Here is a 9,286-nt window from a genome sequence, read left to right on the forward strand (position 1 = left end):
ATTAATGAATTTAAATTTAATACATAAATATTGATTCAATATGTAATTTAATACATAAAAAATCATACAAAGTATTACTATTTTTAAAATAAAATTTATCCTGGTGAGAAAAGAATGTCAAATCATTATCACCTCTTATTAATCAAAGGAAAAAGATCAGAAAGAAGAAGAAATAATATACAACAGAAGGTTGGTTCAAGCTTAGATGAAGCTAAAATATTGCAATGTCTACATATAACTTAGAGAAGTCTTTTGATGCTTTCAATTCAACTGTCAGAGAATCTAAAACACCGAAACAGAAAGCCAAAGTATGCACCTGTAAGCATACACATGGAGATGGGGTTGTAAAATGTACGACCAAACAATGGCTCATTTAGAAAGAATGCAACATAAAATATGCCGCATACCGTCACTCGAATTTTTTCTGCTTCATCCATTATTTCCTGGAAGTTCAAACCAGTCCAATCCTGTAATGAAGATTTGAGTTAGGATGCACTATTTGTCATGACAAAATATTAGTGCACAATGACAATGTAACGACTATATTATCCAACCTAAAACCAATTAATTATAGGTGGAAGGGCAAAGTTCACAATCAAATACTTACCATTTTAAAATTCACTAAGAACCAGAACTAGATTTCTGTACCCATACTTGTTTCCGCAAATATAGAGAATGGACAGAAACTTGGTTGGTAAAAATGTAAGAGAAAACAAATAAAGAAATCAAATATTCAAGAATAGTTTGACCACCTCATGAGAACCATACACATTGGCTCTTTTCCCCGGTTTCCCATCATTCACAGCAGATGATCCATTGGCAACTGCTACACGACTGCTGACGTGCTTACTGGATCCTGCATGATTTCAAAAATAGAAGTAAATGAAATCTGAAACTTGCAAATATACACTTGACAGACACCTAGAGTTTCAGCTCCCAAAATCGAAACTAACTATTATGTTCACTTGCAAAAGTTTTACCTTGCCAGCTCCCAACACTTGAGAAATCACCTTTAGTATCGCCACAAGCCCCTGGACAATTTTCAGAAAAAGATACTCCAAAGTTATTCTTGATAAAATAAAGCTCTGCTTCTGCAATCTTGAGTTGCTGCTACTAGCTGAGCACATAACACAAGCACATGCCGGTTGATTTTGCTTTTGTGTCATGGTAGCAATCAGCTCCAACTTAATTATGGACAATCCCTAGGACAATAATATCCCAAAGGAACCATATTGCGAAGATTTAACAGACCCATATAGCCATACCTTCCGAAGAATATATAAGTATCTGCGCAGATTGAGAAGCAGATGATGACAAGGACTCATCACTAGCATATGATCCATCAGAATGGCGAAGGGTCCAAACACCATGATCTGTTCTATCTTTGTTTCTGCTACGTCTTTCTAGCTTCTTAGTACCATTCAAGTGATTCCCAGCAACATTACCATCTGAAGCATTGCATGCATCCTTCAAACCTAAATTTGCATGTGGATTCCAAGGAGGTCGTCTCTCTTTTTTCCAAATTTGAGGTCTCAATATGCTGCTCTGGAAGCCGGCACACCGACTTTGACGAGAATCCTTGTTTAACAGTATGCCTCTGATTATTCTGTTTTCGCGTCGTGAGTTCAGTTTAGTAGGAGTTGAACGAAGTATTGTTTTAATTGGAGATGTAAAATTCTGTTGATGCAACATACTTCCAGCCTCCTGTGCAAAGAATCACCGTCATAAAGAATGTAACATTCAAGGAAATTAGAGAGAACTCAAGCAGTTGCTTGTATGAATTGATAATAGTGGGGCCGGTGCAGTGCATGTGCAAATCATGCCAAAACAACAAAGCATCTAGCAATAACAAGATCAAACAAAGAATGAGCGGAACTATGTTCTTATCTCCTGCAAATTAACCCCCTCAACCCTGCTCCAACTCCTAAAACTTCTCACTCTCATTTTCCATAAGTATGCACTCATGCACCCTATTCAGTTAGTCCAAGCCTCCACCAGAACAAGGAATGAATAACAGAAACATAAACAATGACTGAATAGTAGAACCACTAGAATATGAGAAAAAGAGGAACAAGAGGCTCACATGAGAAATTTCTTTCCCTTTCCCTTTCCCTTTCCCTTTCAGAAGCAGAACTTTATTTTTATCGGCATCAGTAATTCTAGTAGCTCCTGGAAAAGTGAGAATGAGACTTTAAATTTGAGACATGAAACTTGGGAATGCAACCACAAACAAGAAAACTCTTTGACTGGTGTCATGCCAACAAATAAATAACAAGAGATTATGTAGGGTAATAGCTCATTTAACACTGGAAAATGATAATGGATTTTATTAGGCATTTACCACTTTCTTCTTCAGATACTTCAGTTCCCACAGATGATGCCAAAATAACAGGCTTATTGGGAAGTTGATGCTCATCCCTTCTAGAAACCAGAATGTATGTCGATTTGTCTTTGCCACTTGCATTTTTCAAGCTATCACTTAGAACATACTGCCACCATATTAGATAAGGTATTAATGATGCATAATCTCCCAACATTTTATGAGGAAATCCATAATGAATCTAAAAATATCCAATTTAACACTTCATCGTCTTTACATAGCATATGAAAGAAATTATTCCCCAGAACTTTTACATTTGTTGCATAATGTGCTCTAATATGTTAATGAACCCATCTGTTCATTATTTTACAGCAAAAGCCAAGAATGTACAACAATTTCACAGTTCACACATTAGTGCTTTATTGAACCTAAAAATCTATACACCATTACTATATGACAAGACGGATAGAAACATGTGTCCTCACCAAAAAAGAAAAAGGAAAAGGAGCTTTGACTAGGTACCAAATATATGCGTACCATTGTAGTATAACCCCGCCTATTTTCAGAACCTCTTTTGATGATGCTGAACTTGGAATCCCACCAGATTGTCCACCAGCTCTTCTGCTAAGTCTCCCATTAGACAGTGACTTCTGTCATAGAATATTATAAGAATTCCAAAGTTGTAGCCATTGGCCCAAGCAGTTCACATGAAAGAACTAAAGTAAATCAGTACGTAATTTAGCACATGATATAATAAACCAGGAAAGGAAAATTTTCAGACTAAAATATAGTACGTCAAAAAAGGTGGAAGGTGAAAACTATTGGTCCTTAGGAATTTGTCTTTCTTCAGAAATTAATTCTCATTGGTTGATGTCATTGATTGATTTTTGACAGGTACTACTCTATCAAATTACTTTTATATTGCAGCCAACAAACCAAAGAAATGACTATTTGACTCTAGAGATTGATGATAAAACACAAAGAAATGATACTAAACAAAACAGAAGTGATGATTTACTGTTAGCTGGTCTGTAACTGTAATTATAATATATTACCCGTGATCCAACCTTAGCAGCTCTTTTCCGTCTAACAAAATCCATTAAAGGTGTAACTATGAAAGAATCCTTCAGTGCACCTGAAAAAAGACATTAATGGCATGATTGAAAAATATCAATGCATAAAGACACCAAATTTCGCACTAATAAAAATTTTGTCATGTAACCAAAAAAAAAAAAAAACTTCTTTGTTTTCATTTTCTGATAATAAAACTTCAAGGTGAATATGTGAAAAGATTTGTGTGACTAACCAAATCTTTCTGCCTCCCTCCTTTCTAATTGTATCTCTGCACTAGGAAGATTCTCGACTGGCTTCGCAAGAAATTCAAGGAACTCCAAATACTCAGGATCTAGATGTTCATCAAGAAAGACTTGTATTTATGAAAAGGAAGATAGTTGCTAAAGCATACCTAGTTGTCAAGGGATAGGAGTAGCAACAAGATTTGTAACACTCCTACCCGTATTCATTGTCGGAATAGGGTACGAGACATTACCGGAATTTACTGAACATTTTCAGATAATTTTGAGTCATTTATTATTCATATTTTGAAATAATCATAACGTCTCTCTATTGGGCTCTCGAAGCCCAAAACATACATTAGAAACCAACTGGAATAAAATCGAGATCATAAAAATTTTCGCAAAATCTTAAATTATATTTTCATCTAAGTACTTACCATTTCAATGCTCATTATAATTAAACATGTTACCATTCAATCAATAGCTTGGCACTTGTCTAAGCGTCAAACAACAACATTATTAGTATACTTGCACATATTTCATATAAATTCAACATTAATATACCTATTTTCTCAATATATCACACTTGAATTTAATAATAGTCTCAACTTACATAATTTCCTTGTATCAACATATCAAAGATAATTATATATGTACATGTCACAAAATATATTATTCTCTTACTGTTTCTTCATAAGCATATATCATTCATTTTGTTATGTCAATATTTCATGCACCATTATTTCCTTATATCTTGTATATATTCATTTCGTAATAGTTCGTATTAAACTTAACATAAATTAAATTCCATGTACCCATACTTATTTCATTTATCTATCTTCTTAATTATTTCATACAACTATTTTGTACATATATTTCCATATGACCAATTCCTGTAAACATTTCACACAACCATTTCATATAACCATTCCATCTTATACATATTACCTGAATATCGATTGTTCAATAGATATCTTGGCGTTTCTCTTCCTCGGTCTTATTTATCTTCGACATGATGTCATAGAATCTTTCAACTATGGTTTTACTCGTTTTCTGTCATGTTGCCATGGTATCTTTCAACCATGGTCTTATTCATTTTCTCGTCAGGTTGCCATGGTATCTTTCAACCATGGTCTTATTCATTTCATATCACGTTGCCATGGTATCTTTCAACCATGGTCTTATTCATTTCATAGTTGCCATGGTATCTTTCAACCATGGTCTTACACATTTCATATCAGGTTGCCATGGTATCTTTCAACCATGGTCTTACACATGGGATTACCAGTCCAGGCTAAGTCCCCTGTAATATAAACTCATAGAGTATTGTCGGGATTACCAGCCCAGGCTAAATCCCCTGCAACGACAATTACCAGTTCAGGCTAAATTCAGACCCTAATTCGAATTACTCGTCCGGGCTAAATCTATTTTCCACATATTCTTCGGGAGGGCTATATCAGGATAGGATCACCCGTCCGGGCTAGATCCTTTTTACCGTCAATTCCTTATCAGAGATCCATCGAATTTTCCTTCCATTCAACCGTGATTTTTTTCCCTTTTTTTTTTTCAAATATATCAATGTTTCATAAATTTCCATATAATGAACATTCAAATCATATTCATATAAAAAACATGCATTTCAAGCATTTAAGAATATAATTCAAGTTACACGAACTTACTTGGCTAAATTGCGAAATATCAAGATTAAGGGCATTTGGTAATTTACCATTTTCCCAATTTTCACCCGATCTTAAATTGAAAATTTCATTCAATTTATTAATTTAGATAATAATAAAATTCATTCCTTCAATTTGGTCATTTTTACATTTTACAAAATTACCCCTCAAGTTTTACTTTTATTCAATTCAGGTCCTTAAACCTAAAACATGCAAATTAGCCATGCTAGCTGGATATTCATATATATTTTCCTCCTCCTCCTCTCCATTCCACATCCTTAACGATATAACACACTTGTAAGTAACATTATCTATAATCTTTATTATTTACTTTTATGAATATTCAAGCTGTCCATCTATGTCATAGTCACTAAATTATTTATATCTGGATCTATATAACTCCAAATTAAGATCCGATAATTTTCCCTGAAACTAGACTCATATATATTCTTACCATAAAATTTTCAGAATTTTTGGTTTAGCCAATAAGTACAGTTTATTCTTTAAAGTTACCCCTGTTCTGCTGTCTAACAGTTCCGACTCTTCTTTACTAAAAATTAATTATATCCTCGTACAAGATTCAAATGATGCTTTTATTTGTTTCTATGGAAAATAGGCTCATTAAGGATTCTAAACATATAAATTTAATCCCGTAATTATTTTTCTCCAATTTTTTATGATTTTCCAAAATCAAAACAGGGGAACCTGAAATCATTCTGACCTTATCTTATATAATTTATTATATCTCATGATTCATAATTCCATTGCTTACATAGTTTCTTTTATAAAAAACTAGACTCAATAAGCTTTAATTTCATATTTTATTCATCCTCTAATTCCATTTATAAAATTTTTGGTGATTTTTCAAAGTTACACTACTACTGCTGTCCAAAACAGTTTTAATGAAAAATGTTGATTTCCATTTTGCCCCAAATTTCACAGTTTATACAATTCAGTCCTTGCTCAATTAACCCATCAATTGAGCTAATTTTTCTCAATTAATACTTTAGTCTATCATTTTAAACTTCTTCATAACCCCTAAAAATCATAACTTTAGCATTAGGCATTAATTCCAAACTCTTTCTTAATTAGGTCCTAAAATGAATTTTCCATCAATTTTACTTGATAAAATCATCATATACCAAAAGTAAAGCTTCAATTCTATGATTATTCATCATATTATTTCAGCACTCATCCATAAAAACTTTAAAAATTAGCCATGGAATCAAAAACTAATGAAATAGTAAGTTGGACCCAATTGTAAAATTTCAAAAACATAGAAATTTCAAGGAGAAAGCAAGAATTAAACTTACATGAAGCTAGAGCATGAAAATCAGCTTGAACCCCCTTCCATGGCTGTTTTTCAGCTGATGAATATGAAGAGAAATGAAGAGAATTCTAGATATTCCAATTTAGTCCCATTTTTATTTAGCAAATTTTGGCAATTTTCCAATTTTCCCCTTATTTCACCCATTTCCTGATTTTTCTCAGCTATTGCCGTCCAAAATATCTCCTTTGGGCTTATTTTCACTTTAGGTCCTTCCTCATTTGACAATTGAGCTATTTAATCCTTTTAGCAACTTTTACACATTTTCCAATTTAATCCCTTTTTTTTAATTGACCACCCAAACGTCAAAATTTTCTAACGAAATTTTAATACTACCTTATTGACATTCCGTAAATATTTATAAAAATATTTATAGCTCGGTTTATAACATCGAGATCTTGATACCTCTTTTTCTCAATTTCTTGACCAAATAAATCTTTATAAAACACAATTTACTATTCCAAAAATCTTTTAAAAACTACATTTGGCTCGTAAATATTAAATAATATAATCTACGAGTTCATTTGTCGGATTTGATGGTCTCGAACCACTATTTTCGACATCGTTGAAATTCAAGCTATTACAACTCTCCCCCCTTTTAAAATTTTCGTCCTCGAAAATTCCTTCGATTGAGAGATTCAAAATTTATTTATTTATTTATTTATTTTATTTTTACTAACAAATAGTATCACCAGTTTTCAAGGCTGAAACATTGATTGCCACTTCTAAATCATATATCAGGTAATTCTTTTCATACAATTTTTAATTGTTTAAAAGTATAGACCATTACTTTGTCTTACTGCATCAAAACACAGTTTACCCACTCAATGGTATATCAATGTAAATCACAACTTTCTTACCTGATTTAGGCTGAACTAGAAGTGATGCTTTGATCAACAGAACTTTCATCTTTGCTTAATGAATATCTTTCACGAATAAATCACATTTGTAATTCAGAGCTTCGACCCAATATAAGTAGAAAGTAATATCATATGAATGTTTCCATCAAGTGTCCTCTCAAACATAATCGATTAGAATACTAGAGAAGGATAGAACAGTACTGATCATAGTTTATTAATACTTTTAATAATCCCTTCAATATCATAATTCAAACAACCTTTCCATGTAAATAAGAGTCACATATGAAAATGAACATTCACTAATATTTCTGAAAATAGTAGAACATGTAAAATACCCAGAAGTAATCCTGCATCATATTCAATTATAACAACTGCTTTCAAATACTTTTATGATTTCATTACTACTCCACTGACTACTAAAGCAATCAATAATATCAAATTATTCAGTTCACTAAAGGAACTAATTCAGAAGAAATTTTCCAGAAATTTCCTAGAAATTTCGTTTTGTGAATACCATACTTGAATAAATCAATTCATCATGAATAACTTCTTTCTTAACAGTAATATTGCATATTCTGAATAGTCTTCAAAATAGATGATCCGGTATCTCAATTATAATCATCTTTACTAACTAACCTATTCTTAGTTCTATCTGCATTATTAATCATTTAGCCACTGAACTCTTCAATTTCACACTTATAAACTTTATCAATATAAAGCTGGTAAATTTATCTATATAAAACTATACTTATGAGGGGGTAGAGGTTATAAAGCCTTAGATTTTGGCTTTCATATATGTACACATCACATGACTTTTATCATTAATATATTTATTACAAACATTTATTTCATACTTTTATAAATCTTTACTTATCATAGGCAATTCCCCCTCTTTCTTTCTTTTTTTTTTCTTTCTTTTCTTCTCTTTTTCTTTTTCTTTTTTTTTTCAAACACTCAAATATCACTTTCATCACTGTCGGAACTAGCTCGGTTGGGGGCATCTCTATCTATTAGTAAAAGAATTCTTATCAAGGTCGAGAGATATCACACTATCATAGGTTGTATAATGACATGTATTTCTAGACTTCACATATGCTACGTTCGGTTCGAGAACCGACTAAACCATAACTCTGATACCAACAAATATAACACCCCTTACCCGTATTCATTGCTGGAATAGGATACGAGACATTACCGGAGTTTACTGAACATTTTCAGATAATTTTGAGTCATTTATTATTCATATTTTGAAATAATCATAACGTCTCTCTATTGGGCTCTCGAAGCCCAAAACATACATTAGAAACCAACTGGAATAAAATCGAGATCATAAAAATTTTCGCAAAATCTTAAATTATATTTTCATCTAAGTACTTACCATTTCAATGCTCCTTATAATTAAACATGTTACCATTCAATCAATAGCTTGGCACTTGTCTAAGCGTCAAACAACAACATTATTAGTATACTTGCACATATTTCATATAAATTCAACATTAATATACCTATTTTCTCAACATATCACACTTGAATTTAATAATAGTCTCAACTTACATAATTTCCTTGTATCAACATATCAAAGATAATTATATATGTACATGTCACAAAATATATTATTCTCTTCTGTTTCTTCATAAGCATATATCATTCATTTCGTTATGTCTATATTTCATGCACCATCATTTCCTTATATCTTGTATATATTTATTTCGGTAATAGTTCAGATTAAACTTAACATAAATTAAATTCCATGTACCCATACTTATTTCATTTATCTATCTTTTAATTATTTCATACAACTATTTTGT

The 9,286-nt window shown here is 31.9% G+C and overlaps 1 pseudogene; it reads right to left on the reverse strand.

The window, feature by feature from the left end:
• Positions 1-266: 266 nt before the first annotated feature.
• Positions 267-3,843, reverse strand: LOC108466211 (regulator of nonsense transcripts UPF3-like; annotated as a pseudogene).
• Between the last annotated feature and the right edge of the window lie 5,443 nt (positions 3,844-9,286).

This window comes from Gossypium arboreum, chromosome 2 (assembly GCF_025698485.1).
Source record: "Gossypium arboreum isolate Shixiya-1 chromosome 2, ASM2569848v2, whole genome shotgun sequence".
NCBI lineage: Eukaryota > Viridiplantae > Streptophyta > Magnoliopsida > Malvales > Malvaceae > Gossypium > Gossypium arboreum.